At 36.4% G+C, this 13,148-nt stretch overlaps 1 protein-coding gene across 1 annotated transcript in view; it reads right to left on the bottom strand.

The window, feature by feature from the left end:
• The window catches only part of SOX5 (SRY-box transcription factor 5), a 980,574-nt gene that overhangs the window by 830,078 nt on the left and 137,348 nt on the right, over positions 1 to 13,148 (bottom strand). The window contains exon 2 of the mRNA XM_059682385.1: positions 7,591 to 7,672. The gene's annotated coding sequence lies outside the window, so the exon portion shown is untranslated. The remainder of the gene's footprint in view (positions 1 to 7,590; positions 7,673 to 13,148) is intronic.

Genomic DNA, 13,148 nt, shown 5'->3' on the forward strand with positions numbered 1-13,148 from the left:
TCACACATAAGAAAATGCTTTGTAGAATAGTTTAATCACCTCAAGGCCCTGAGAAGGTAGAAATTCTCCTTAGTTACAACTAATAGGTATTTTTAATGTCCATATAAAGTACTGGTCAACATTTGGAAAAAAATAACTAATTATTATTATGGAAATGCATTCTGTTCCAAACACATAATGAGTGACAGTTATATACTAGGCTCCATGCTAGGCTAACAGTGACCCTTACCTTCATGGTATCTAAATATTTAGTAAGTATTTATTCTGTGGGTCCAGGTTTTGTGGGGGCCCAAAGCTTATGCAATGTTAGAATATGAATACAAATTAAAATTTTAATTTAATGCAAAAGTGAATATTTATTTAAAGTGAAAAATACCCCAATAAATTACTACTTTAAACTACTGAAAAATATCAGAAACATCACAAAATCTGGAAGAAAGCATATATTCATATTAATTAGCTCTCTGACCACACCTCTCTAATGCTTTCCCTCTTACCATTGTTGACTGCATTCTTTAATTGTCTCTTTATAAATATCATTTTCTATAGATAAAATAGACAGATAATCCATTTTTTCATCTAATTTGTTATAGTAATCAAAATTTATTTTTAACTACATATATTTGGGATTCAGAAAACATGCAATTGTATACACAGTGGTGCTTGCTGCCTGTATTATTGCTACAAGTTTGTGCCCTAAAAGCACAGGTATCTAAGAAATTCTATTTATGTAATATCAATGAAAAAAATAAAATTATATATATATGTATGATGCAATAATAATAATATTAACTGCATCAATCACTAATCCCTGATAAGAGAGAATGTCTATTGTGACTGGGCACTGACACAAATCATATCCTAGTAACAAGAAAGATTTCCACAGAGTAGATTCTGGCTCTGTATGTCTCAAATCTGATGTCTGTCCCCCACCTGCACGTGCCAAGTGTCACTGCCTGTCAGAGGGCACGATGGCCTCTGGCTCCTCACCTGTGTGTCACAAGGCCCCAGTGACTTGGCAAAGTGTAACATCATCAATAGCTTCACCATACCTAGGAGTGTTTGCAAACACCATAACTATATCGCATTTCATTTAAAATCATTCTATCCTCAGTCTGACTCCTCTTTTATTAGATCACCCCCCCACACACACACACACACACACACACACACACACACACCAAAACAAACCCATGGCCTCGCCAAAGCCACTGCAAAACAGGAAAGGAATGGAGGAAGGTTAAAGTAGAGGTACTGGTCATAAAGCATTGCAATTAAAATTGTTTACTTTGCTAATTTTACAAAACATGAGATCAACTGAACACATTGTCTACCCAAACCCTGGAAAGAATTTATAAGAGAGAAGGGCCCTACAGGCTACTTTTGCCTTGGGTAAAATAATTTACTCCTTTTCTAATTGAACAAGTGTTTTTGTTTTCTGTAATAACAAATATCAGATATTTGTCAATAATTGTAATTATAAGTATCTATTAAAAAGAATTTATTTTAAGATACAGGAATCCCAATGATAATTAATAATAATTGGAAAATTCAGTGAAAAATAAAAAAGAATGGTGTTTGGAGCAAATTTTGTTCTTGGTATTATAAAGCTGTTAGTACTGGTTTCTAAAACAACAAAGACCTTCTGTATCTAAAGTATAAACAAAATGTGGAATTAAAGATTTTTTTAAATTGCCACATACTTCCAGCAGCTAAAAAAAAAAAAGTCAAGATAATGTTTGAGAAGAGCAGGCTGAGTTAGTTTAGCTACTGGCAGGAAAACTATGGTAACATGCATTTGGAATCTTGCTTTCCAAAGAGCCTATGGAAATAAATGAGAAGAAAATAATTCCCCAAACTTATTTTGATGGAATTTTCTCCTGTGCTGAGTCTCAGAAAAAAAAATTGCAATGTAACAATGCATTTTTCTCTTAAAAATACACATAGTTATGCTCATTGTATAAATAGGTATAGCATATTTATCCATTAAACAAAATATTAAGTCAAAATATTCTACACACCAGTAATATAGGAAAAACATTTTATATTTTTTAAAATAAGGTTTTCATATTGAGTTTATTCATTTGAATCAGGGGTCCTCAAACTACAGCCCACGGGCCACATGCAAATACAAATATTGTATTTGATCCTGTTTTGTTTTTTTACTTCAAAATAAGATATGTGCAGTGTGCATAGGAATTTGTTCATAGTTTTTCCTTAAACTATAGTCCGGCCCTCCAACAGTCTGAGGGACAGTGAACTGGTCCCCTGTTTAAAAAGTTTGAGGGCCCCTGATTTGAATTATCTTTGATTATGCATTAGAAAGATACCAATTCTTTGTACCATATTGTCTAAAAAGATAAAACATAAACTTTCCATCCAAATGTCAGTTCTTAAGAAATCCAATCTATAATTCAGCATACTCATGAAAGTAGCTGAATTTATCCAAGTTTTAATAGACTTCCAAAACCATTCATTAAGAGTTTTAAAAAATTCATTTTGTATTTAGGAACCAAATTCCAGTTGAAACTTTTGGGATATATGGCCCCATTTCTAAAGTGGGTGAAGTGACCTTTTTATTAGCTTTTTAAATCTTCATATCTTTTTATTTTGTTTCTTTTCTTTCTTGAAGCCATAGGAACTCGGTAGCTGTGCCACCAAAACCATTAGCAAATGTAATGTGAAAGCGATAAAATATATTTTAAGACATGAAGTTTGTGAGGGAGGGTTGGGGAAGAATGAAGACATTTTGGAATGTTGCTGAGCAACAGCAAAGCTATAACCAAAGCACAGACCTCCCAAACTTTGTAGAAACAGACTTTAATGAACAGAACCAATTATAGCCAACACAAAGTCAACAACAGGAATACTCAAAGTCATTCCAATACGTATTCCAACAGACCAAATTTGGATCTGCCAAGTCTAGTTTCCTGTTTCACTTCTCTGGTCTGTTAACCTAAATAGACAAAATGGTTCATTGTAATAGTGTTGCTACCTCAGATATATCCCGAAATACCATTGGGAGTGGAGAATAAAACCACCTACGCCCCACACATGTGCATTTTGGTGAGTGTTTAACTAGTTGTAGGTTGCCATGGGTTCAAATAAAGTATAAAACAGAACTGAAACTTATTATCAAATAAAACATTTAACAAAGACTAATGAAAAAAAATGACTTTTAAATGTCATTGTCTTAAACAGGGGTTGGCACCATTTGGCCTGTGATCCAAATCCAGCTCACTGCCTGTGAAATAAGAATGACTTAATGAATTAACACTTACAAACAATTCGATGATAGATAACATTAACTTTGAACTACAACTAAGTGAAATGTCTTCCCCCAAAAAGAATTCAATTTTTCTCATTATTAGACTTCTGTTATGAAAAATTTACTCAATTATTATCATTACATTTTAAACTATGTCAATGCAAATTTTGTGGGGAAAAAAATTTCCCTTTTAAAGTATGTATGCAATACTCTGGTTTCTCTTCAGATCGCATAAATCTTTCGCCTTTTAAAGTATGTATACAATAGCCTCAATTTCACCTAGCCTACAAAGCCTAAAATATTTAGTATCTGGTCCTTATTAGAGAAAAGCATTGTCGATACATGGTCTAAAACTATCTAATCTACAGCACCGTTTTAGCCCCACCTACTTCTAGGTTTTATAATCTACAGGATTTGGCAAAAGTAGGTTTACAGTTTTAAATACATGAAACATAGTTTATTCTTGTATTATTATTTAATAATTACTGTATTTTGATTTGTATTACAACTGTAAACCTACTTTTGTCCACCCCTATATGTATATGTGCATGCATTTGGAGTACATAACATAACTAATTACATAAAAGATTTACAACTAACTTCTAATGCTTCCTAAATCCCTACCAGGAAAAGACCACAAAACCACCCCTGGAAAGTAGGTTCCTATGGAGAGGTCATAATAATGGATCGTATTTATCTCCCCTCAGAGTAATAAAATGAAAAGGAGATACTGATTTTACCCAATAATTTAGTTTGCTAATTATAATGCCCAATGCTAGTGGGAGTAGACAAGAAAACTCATTTATACATTAATTGTAGCAGTGTTTAATGGCATAATCTATCTCAGAAAGACTTCAGTTATAGATAATAAAATGCATTGTAATTCTTATACACTGTGATACAGTAAATCCACTTTTGCAAATTCAAAAATATGAAACATGCACACACGTAAAGATGTTCAATAAACTATTATTTACAATAGTGACCTGCCCCTACCATTCTTTTCCTGTTAGCAGCCCTACCATTCACAGAGCTATAGAAATAAGAAATCTTGGAACTAGCCTTTCCCTCGAGATAGCATGGCCAATAATTCCTCCCCATTAGTCTTCCATATCTTTTTCTGTTTCATCCCTACAGCTACTATCTTGGTTTAAGAACCTGCCATTTCTCTTGAATTGCTGCAATGTCATCTTGGGGATGGATCTGCAAAGTGAGGCCTACGTTTATGCAATTTGGGGTCCCTGTTACAGTAAAAAGAAAAAGGTAAACTTGCAAATACAAAATCTGACACAATGCCAACAGCAAGAGAAGCATACCAGAGGAGTAGGGATATAGAAAGTGAAAGTACTCACAGCTGATTGAAGTTAAAAACTCATACTTTTTGAAAATTTTAAAAAAATATATAATCATGAGAATTCATTTTAGAATCCCTACCAAAATTCTGCTAGATGCCCATGCAAGCCAAGCATCATTTATTTAACCTTCATTACAGCTTCTTTATATATAGATAGATACGGCTCCTTACCAAACCATTAGTTCCTAAGGGCTGTAATTTCTAAGCCATCTAGTCAATCATATTGCTAAAGATTATTTTTTTCAAAAATAGAATTCTACACATATTCTTTCCCTACTTGAAAACTTTCTTGCCAATAGGATAACTGGCACTAATCCTTCCATGATGTCACCTCCACCTACTTCTCCATGATGCATCATTTACAGTTCCTGTATGATGTTATTTCAATCCTGTCATACTTTAGCAGATGTTCTTTCCTCAAACCAAAATTATTTTCTTCTCTTTTCTGGCTAACAGATTTCTTCACATGTTTCTATCCTAGCTTACCTGACAAGAGTTGACAGTAAGCTCTTTGGCCCACATTCCTCCAGTATGGCACTTATCACCTACTAAAAGGCCTCATTCACTATCTGTTTCCCCTGGTAATTTAAAAGTTACTTCAGGGCAAGAACCTTTTCCTAGTACTCCTTATTTCCCAAGTGTCTGCATTGAGTAAGTGCTCAGTAATCCTCAAATGAACAAATAAATAAAAAAGGAGGATAAACACATATACCAAAAGGTTACTTTTATTGCTTTTGCTTATTGGTAATGTTAGCAATTTTTACCCTTATTTTAAAATATTTTTGTTATGTGGCTGCATTTGTTTTATAATGGGAAATCTAATTTACAATAAAATATTTCTTAGAGGCTTACTCTGATTTTCATTAGATCTGCTGTCTCATTCTCAAAACTCTGCACACCTGTGAGAGGCTTATTTACATGGCCAACAGTCTACTCTATGTGAAATCATGTTTAGATCCCTGTACACAATTAGCTAAATAAATATCATCAGCGCAGCTTCATTAAAGTGTATTTTTCTTAAATATTTCACAGTACACACATTTCTCGGTAAGTGAGCATCTACTAGAATTTTGGCAAGAAAAATCTTATAAGGGACTTATTTCTTTAGGTATATATTTCAGACAATAACTGAAAAAAAATAATTTTTTTTGCCATAAAACAGTGATGACTACTACAAGACTCAAATTATGTTTATATGCACAAAGCCACTTTTCCGAATCACTATTATAATTCTTATCTCCCACTAGGATGCAATAAAAAATTGTTTTAAAAAGGAAAGTATCCAAAATAATCTGACAATTCTCCTAAATACATCCTCATTGAAGCTGAACATATTTTCTCCTTTTTTAGTAGAGCTATCATTATCATTATCCAGTAAATGCCTACAGGGCCTTCAGAGCAGAGATTTTCCCCCTTTTTTGCATGATTTAACTATGTTATTTTAGTACACATTGTTTAAACATGCCCTACATGAGCAGACCACATACACAGGGCCTCTTTAGATATGAATATTAGTCAAGAGCACCAAACATGCAAACCACAAGACGTAGGAATAACACCACCAAACTCAAGTTGACACCATTTTAGTAGTTTCAGACCTATTCGCATCCTGCCATAATCTATAACTCTAGTTTAGGTATAAATTCACTGCCTAGCCTATGGTATGATGTGGTAGATTGGATCTCCTCTCAAACATGTTCCTGTTCTCCTTTGTGTAAGATGAGCTATTCTGAGTTTATGCAATGGCATGACTTTATGTCTAAGTAGGAGTTCTTTTCCTTAATCGACTCATGCCTGGTTTGGTTGCTGAAGGAAAGATAGTATTCCCTTCATTGCACAGACCTACATTCAAGAGTCGCCTGAGATGAAGTGTTGTACAGCATAAAGGACACAAACTCTAGAGTCACGTGGTTATGATGCAGAATTCCTGCAATGGCATTTTGTGGTCTGAGTTAAAGCCAGTGAGCCTCTTTGAACCCTGGTGTTATATATTAAACTGTGATCTCTCCAAATTCACATGTTGATGTCCTAACATCCGGTATCTCAGAATGGACCTTTGAAAATAGGGTTACTGCAGATATAATTAGCTAAGAAGAGGTCATTAGTGTGGGACCTAATCCAGTAAGACTGGTGTCCTTATAAAAAGAGGAAATTGGGACATGGAGACAGACACCCATACAGGAAAGACAATGTAAAGACATGGAGTAGCCAGCCAGTGTTACTCGGTGGTTGAGCATCAACCTATGAACCAAGAGGTCACAGTTCAATTCCCAGTCAGGTCTCTAGGGGGGTCGGGGGGGGAGGAGAATGTGCAGGAGGCAGCCCATCAATGATTCTCTCTCATAATTGATGTTTCTATCCCTCCTTCTCCCTTCCTCTCTGAAATCAATAAAAATATATTTAAAGACACGGAGAAAATGCCATCTCAAGCCAAGGATAAGGGCTGGAGCAGATTCTTCTCACTCAGCCCTCAGAAAGAACCAACCCTGCTGACACCTTGATTTCTGACGTCTACTCTGCAGAACAGTGAGACAATGAATTCCTGTTGTTTAAGACACCCTGTCTGTGGTACTTTGTTTGGCAGCTCTAGAAAATTAATACTCCTGATTTCCTCAAATGTCAAACCCTTAATATAAAAGATTCAGGAATATTATAAAGATTAAAGTCACAAGGTAGGTACTCAAAAGAGGCAATGTTTTTATCATATTGGGTATAATATTTGAAGTATTTTATTTCAATTCCTTCAATCTTGCTTCTTTCTCCATTCAGTCAGCCAAGGAGCAGATGCATCATCCCTCAAAAGCTCGGTACCTCATAAGCTCACCTAGAACTTAGATGCAATCTCAGAATGTTGCCACATAGTTAAAGGGAGAATCTAAATATCCTTTCTAGAATCTAAATATAATTTATATTTATTTACAGAAGAATAAAGTTACATGTCTTGCACAGTGTCTAAACAGAGACATACCTGCCACATACAGGGAGGCTTGTCCAAGACTTCTAAGGATCCTCTTGAAGTTTGTCTTTATACCATGGGCCGATTAAAATGTCTAGAAGAGAATTAAGAAGAGCTAAGTCATTCAGAGGCAGATTCATAGCAAGTGGAGTCCAGGCCAACTCTTTTAAACTTTAGTTATTTAGGAAAATACCAATGAACGGGGATAAGCATGACAGAATACAGAACATCCATAGTACTTCAGAACCCTTAAATTCACATAGACATATAAGGGGCCATCGGAAAAAGGAAAGAAAATACAGAGAATCTGTGTGTGTTTTTATAGGTCTTTCTTGTTTGCTTAATTTTTTTATTTTATTGAATTTATTGGGGTGACATTGGTTAATAAAATTATGTAGGTTTCTGGTGTACAATTCTATAAAACATCATCTATATATTGCATTGTATGTTCACCACCCCAAGTCAAGTCTCCTTCCATCACAATTGATTCCTTCTCTTTATTCCTCCTTTACCCTCTCCTACCTCCCCCACTCCCTTACCTCTGATAATCAACATGCTCTTGTCTGTGTCTATGAATTTTGGGTGTTTTTTTGTTTGTTTGTTTTTTGCTTAATCACTTCACCTTGTTCACCCAACAACCCCCCAACCCCCCTCCCCTCTGAAAGCTGTCAGTCTGTTCTCTGTATCTTTTAGTCTGTTTATATTTTGATTATTATATTTTTTTCATTAGATTCCACATATAAGTGAAATCATATGGTACTTGTCTTTCTCTGACTGGCTTATTTCACTTAGCATAATACTCTCCAAGTCCATCGATACTGTTGCAAAATGTAAGATTTCCTTCTTTTTTATGGCTGAATAATATTCCAATGTGTAAAAGTATCCACTCATCTACTGATGGAGACTTGAGCTGCTTCCAAGTCTTGGCTATCCTATATAATAAAAGCATAATATGCAAATCAATTGGACAGTGGAATGACCAGTCGCTATGACACACACTGACCACCAGGGGGCAGACACTCGACACAGGAGCTGCCCCAGCCCACAGGCCCCGATTGCCCGATCAGGGCCTGCCAGCCAACCTCTCGATCCCTCCCCCTAGCCGGCAGGCTCCAATCACCAGATGGGGAATAGAGAACCGAAGGTGGGTGGCGGCAGATGCGGGTGGCACCAGGCCAAGGTGGGTGTGGGCAAGCGGGGCCCCAATCGCCCCACTGCTTGCTCCACATAAAGAGGGCGACAGGCCCAGTGGAGGAGAGGGGTGGGATCAGCTTCTGGCAGCCAGGGAAGATTGGCCCTGATCGCAGGTCAGACCTAGGGACCCTACCCATGCAGAATTTGTGCACCGGGTCTCTAGTTGTAAATAATACTGCAATGAATATAGGGGTGCATATATACTTTCGAATTAGCTTTTTGCAGGTATATTCTTAGAAGTGTAATCGCTTCTCGGCCTATTGGCTAAGATCAAGTGTAGAAGTGGAATCACTGTGTTATCAGGCAGTTGCATTTTTAATTTATTGAGGGAATTCCATCCTGTTTTCAAATCAAATGCTCCAAATTCCAGAACACATAGAAAAGAGAAGGGATAGTAGGAAATTTAAGGTTCTCATCCTAGGAACTTGAAATTTAAATATATATATATATATATTAAATCAGTTTCTAATGAGAGAAGAAAAGTAAATCCAGGTAAGGGCAGATTGTGAGAGAGGTGCTACTTTAGATGAAGTGTTCACGGCAACACTTAAGCAGAGACCAGGATGATTAGGCAGAGCCAGAGGGGGCGCTTCCCAGGCGGAGGGAATAGCAAGTACAGCTGTCCCCCGTTATCCAAGGATTCACTATTCATGGTTTCAGTCACCTGTGGTCTACCGCAGTCCAAAAATATTAAATAAAAATTTTCAGAAATAAACAATTTCTAAGTTTTAAATTGTACACTGTTCTGTCACTTTATCTCATCATGTGGGCATTATATCATCTCACATTATTGCAAGAAGCACGAGTACAATTCAATTAGATATTATGAGAGAGAGAGAGAGCCCATTCACATAATTTTTGTTACAATATATTGTTAGAATTGCTCTATATTGTCATTAGTTTTTGTTGCTAATCTCTTACTGTGCATAATTTATAAATTAAATGTTCTCATAGGAGAAATCATAGCATATATAGGGTTTGGTATTATCCACAGTTGCAGGCATCCATTTGGGGTCTCAGAATGTATCTCCTGTGGATAAGGGGGACTATTTACCAAGGCTCTGTGGTGAGAGAAATGCCACTGTGTCTGCATGCAGGATGATGTGCATGAGAGAGAAGTAGGAAGTGAATGAGGTTGGAAAGGGCTAAGGGAAGGCCTTGGATTTTAATCTAAAATCCATTAGAGGGTTCTATTCTTTTTAAAATAAAAGATAACTGTATACTCACATATAGTTCTGAGAAATTAATACAGAGAGATACTATATACTCTTTTTATAAATATTTGTATTGATTTCAGAGAGGAAGGGAGAAAGAGAGAGAAACAACAATGATGAGAGAGAATCACTGATCGGCTGCCTCCTGCACACCCCCTACTGGGGATTGACCCCGCAACCCAGGCATGTGACCTTGACTGGAATCAAACCTGGGATCCTTCAGTCCACAGATTGATGCTCTATCCACTGAGACAAACTAGCTAGGGCATCCTGTGTAGTCTTTACTCACTTTCCCTGAAAGGCAACAGCTTGCAAAGTTACAATATCACATCAGTACCAAGACAATGACATTGATAGTCAAGATATAGAACATTTCCATCACCATCAGAATCCCTCATGTTGCCTTTTTTATAGTCCTATCCATTTCCCTCCCATACCTCCTCCTACTTATTGGGGGACTGGGTAAAAATGGTGAAGGGATAAAGAAGTACAAACTGGTGGTTACAAAAACAGTCATGGGGTGGCAAGTACAGCATAGGTAATATAGTCAATAATATTGTGACAACTATGTATGGTGCTAAAGTGGGTACTGGAAATAATGGGGGAACAATTCAGAAATTATATAATTGTCTAACCACTTTACTTTACACCTAAAACTAATACAGAATAATATTAAATAAAAACTATATTGAAAATATTTTTTTAAAAAAAACAAAAAGCTTTAATGTATTCACAATTTCTATAATATTGTCATTTTAAGAATACTATACAAATGAAATCATACATTCAACATAAGTATCTGGACATTCATCCAGGTTGGTGTGTGTATCATTAGTTCATTCATTTTTATTGTTGAGTAGTGTTCAATGTATGAATCCTTTAACCATTCATTCATTGAAGGACAATGTGACATTTCCAGTTTGGGGTTATTATGAATAAAGCTGTTCTAAACATTCATATACAGGTTTTTGTGTGAACGTAAGTTTTCCTTTCTCTGGGATAAATGCCCAGAAGTGCAACTGCTGGGATCTATGGCAGTAGTATGTTAAGTTTTCTTTAAAAACCTGCCAAACTGTTTTACAGAATGGCTGCACCGTTTCACATCCCCACCAGCAATGCTTGAGTGAGCCAATCTGAGCTTGCCAGAGTGTGGTGGTGTTGCTAGTTTTTATTGTAGCCATTCTGCTATTCTCTAATGATTAATGATGTCAAATATCTTCTCATGTGCTTATTTTATATCTGTAGTGTTCACTCCCAGGACATGTTTCTTCATGCCTTTTGCCTATTTTCTAATTGGATTTATTTTTTTCCTGTAGAGTTTTGAAAGTTTATATTCTTAACACCAGTCTTTTGTCAGATATATGGTTTGCAAATATTTTCTCCAAGTCTGTGGCTTGTCTTTTCATTCTCCTAAAAAGTTTTTAATTGTTATAATTAATTTTAATTTAAATTCAATTTTTATAAAGTTCAATTTATCATTTTTCCCCCTTTGATGGACAATGCTTTTGGTATAATGAGAAAAATGCTTTGCCTAGCTCAAGATCCTGAAGATTTTATACTTTTCTCATAAAAGCTTTATAGCTTTAAGTTCTGTATTTAAGTTCAGGACATATTTTCAGTTAATCTATAATATTAAAAGCGTAATATGGTAATTAGACCAGACAGCCTAACAGAGGAATGGCTGTCAGGATGACCTTCTGGATGAAGCCGGGGCTACAAGGGCAGAGGCAGCCATGCCCCTTGCACGAATATCACACATCATCAGGCCTCCAGTGTTTGTGTAAGAAGTAAGACAGGTCAAGTTTTTGTTTGCTTGTTTGTTTTTCCTATTACTCCAGCATCGTGAGTTGAAAAGGCTATGTTTCCTCTATTGAATTGGTTTTGTATCTTTGTCAAAAATCGACCCAGCTAGCGTGGCTCAGTGGTTGAGCATCAACCTATAAACCAAGAGGTCACAGGTTGAATCCCAGTCAGGGCACATTCTTGTGTGGCAGCCTCAATTCCCAGCGAGTAGCATGCAGGAGGCAGCCAATCAATGATTATCTCTCATCATTGACCTCTCTCTCTCTCTCTCTCTCTCTCTCTCTCTCTCTCTCTCTCTCTCTCTCTCTCTCCCTTTCCCTTCCTTTCTGAAATCAATAAAAAATGTATTTTTTAAAAATTAATCAGAAATATACATATGGGTCAATTTCTGGGTTTTCCATTCTACTCCATTGATATGTGTGTCTATCCCTCTGCCAATATCACACAGTATTGATTAGTGTCCTACATAATAAAAGCCTAATATGTTGTGTCTGGTTGTCCAGTCATCCATTCAACCAATCAAAGCATAATATACTGTCACTCAACAGCTCTCTATGGCATGCACTGGCAACCAGGGAGCAGACGCACCTACCGGTAGGTTAGCTGGCTGCTGGGTTCCGGCTGATCATGACTGAGTGAGACGGGCCACACATGCCCTGGAGCCTTCCCGTGGTCCCCCCCTGGCTGGCCAACCTCTCGCATCCCTCCTCAGCCCCAATCTTGCACCAGTGAGGTCCCTCGGCCTGGCCTGCACCCTCTTGCAATCCGGGACCCCTCAGGGGATGTTGGAGAGCCGGTTTTGGCCTGATCCCACAGGCCAGGCTGAGGCTCCCCACTGGTGCACAAATTCATACACTGAATTTGTAGTAGCTATATAATAAATCTTGAAATTTAGGAGATTAATTCCTCCCACATTTTCCCTGTATTCAAATTTACTTGTATTTCCATATAATTTCTACAATAATTTTGCCTATATCTACAAAAAATCTTGCTAGAATTTTGATAGCAATTGTGTTAAATCTGGATATTAGTTTAGGGAGAAGTGAATTTCTTGCAATGGTGAGTCTTCCAGTTCATGGAAATGATATATTATTTAGGTCTTCCATCAGTATTATGTAGCTCTCATCATACAAGCCCTATATATGTTTCATTAAATTTATACCTAAGTATTTAATTTTTTGAGTAACTATAAATGGTACTATATTTATACTTTCAGTGTCCAGCTTTTCATTATAGTTATATAGGAATATAATTTATTTTTATATTTTTATATTGTATCCTACTACTTTTCTGAACTCATTAGTTTAGGGAGTATGTTTTTTAAAGTTCCTTGGAATTTATGTATAAGTAATTGTGTCA

The sequence above is a fragment of the Myotis daubentonii genome, chromosome 2 (genome assembly GCF_963259705.1).
Source record: "Myotis daubentonii chromosome 2, mMyoDau2.1, whole genome shotgun sequence".
Lineage (NCBI taxonomy): Eukaryota > Metazoa > Chordata > Mammalia > Chiroptera > Vespertilionidae > Myotis > Myotis daubentonii.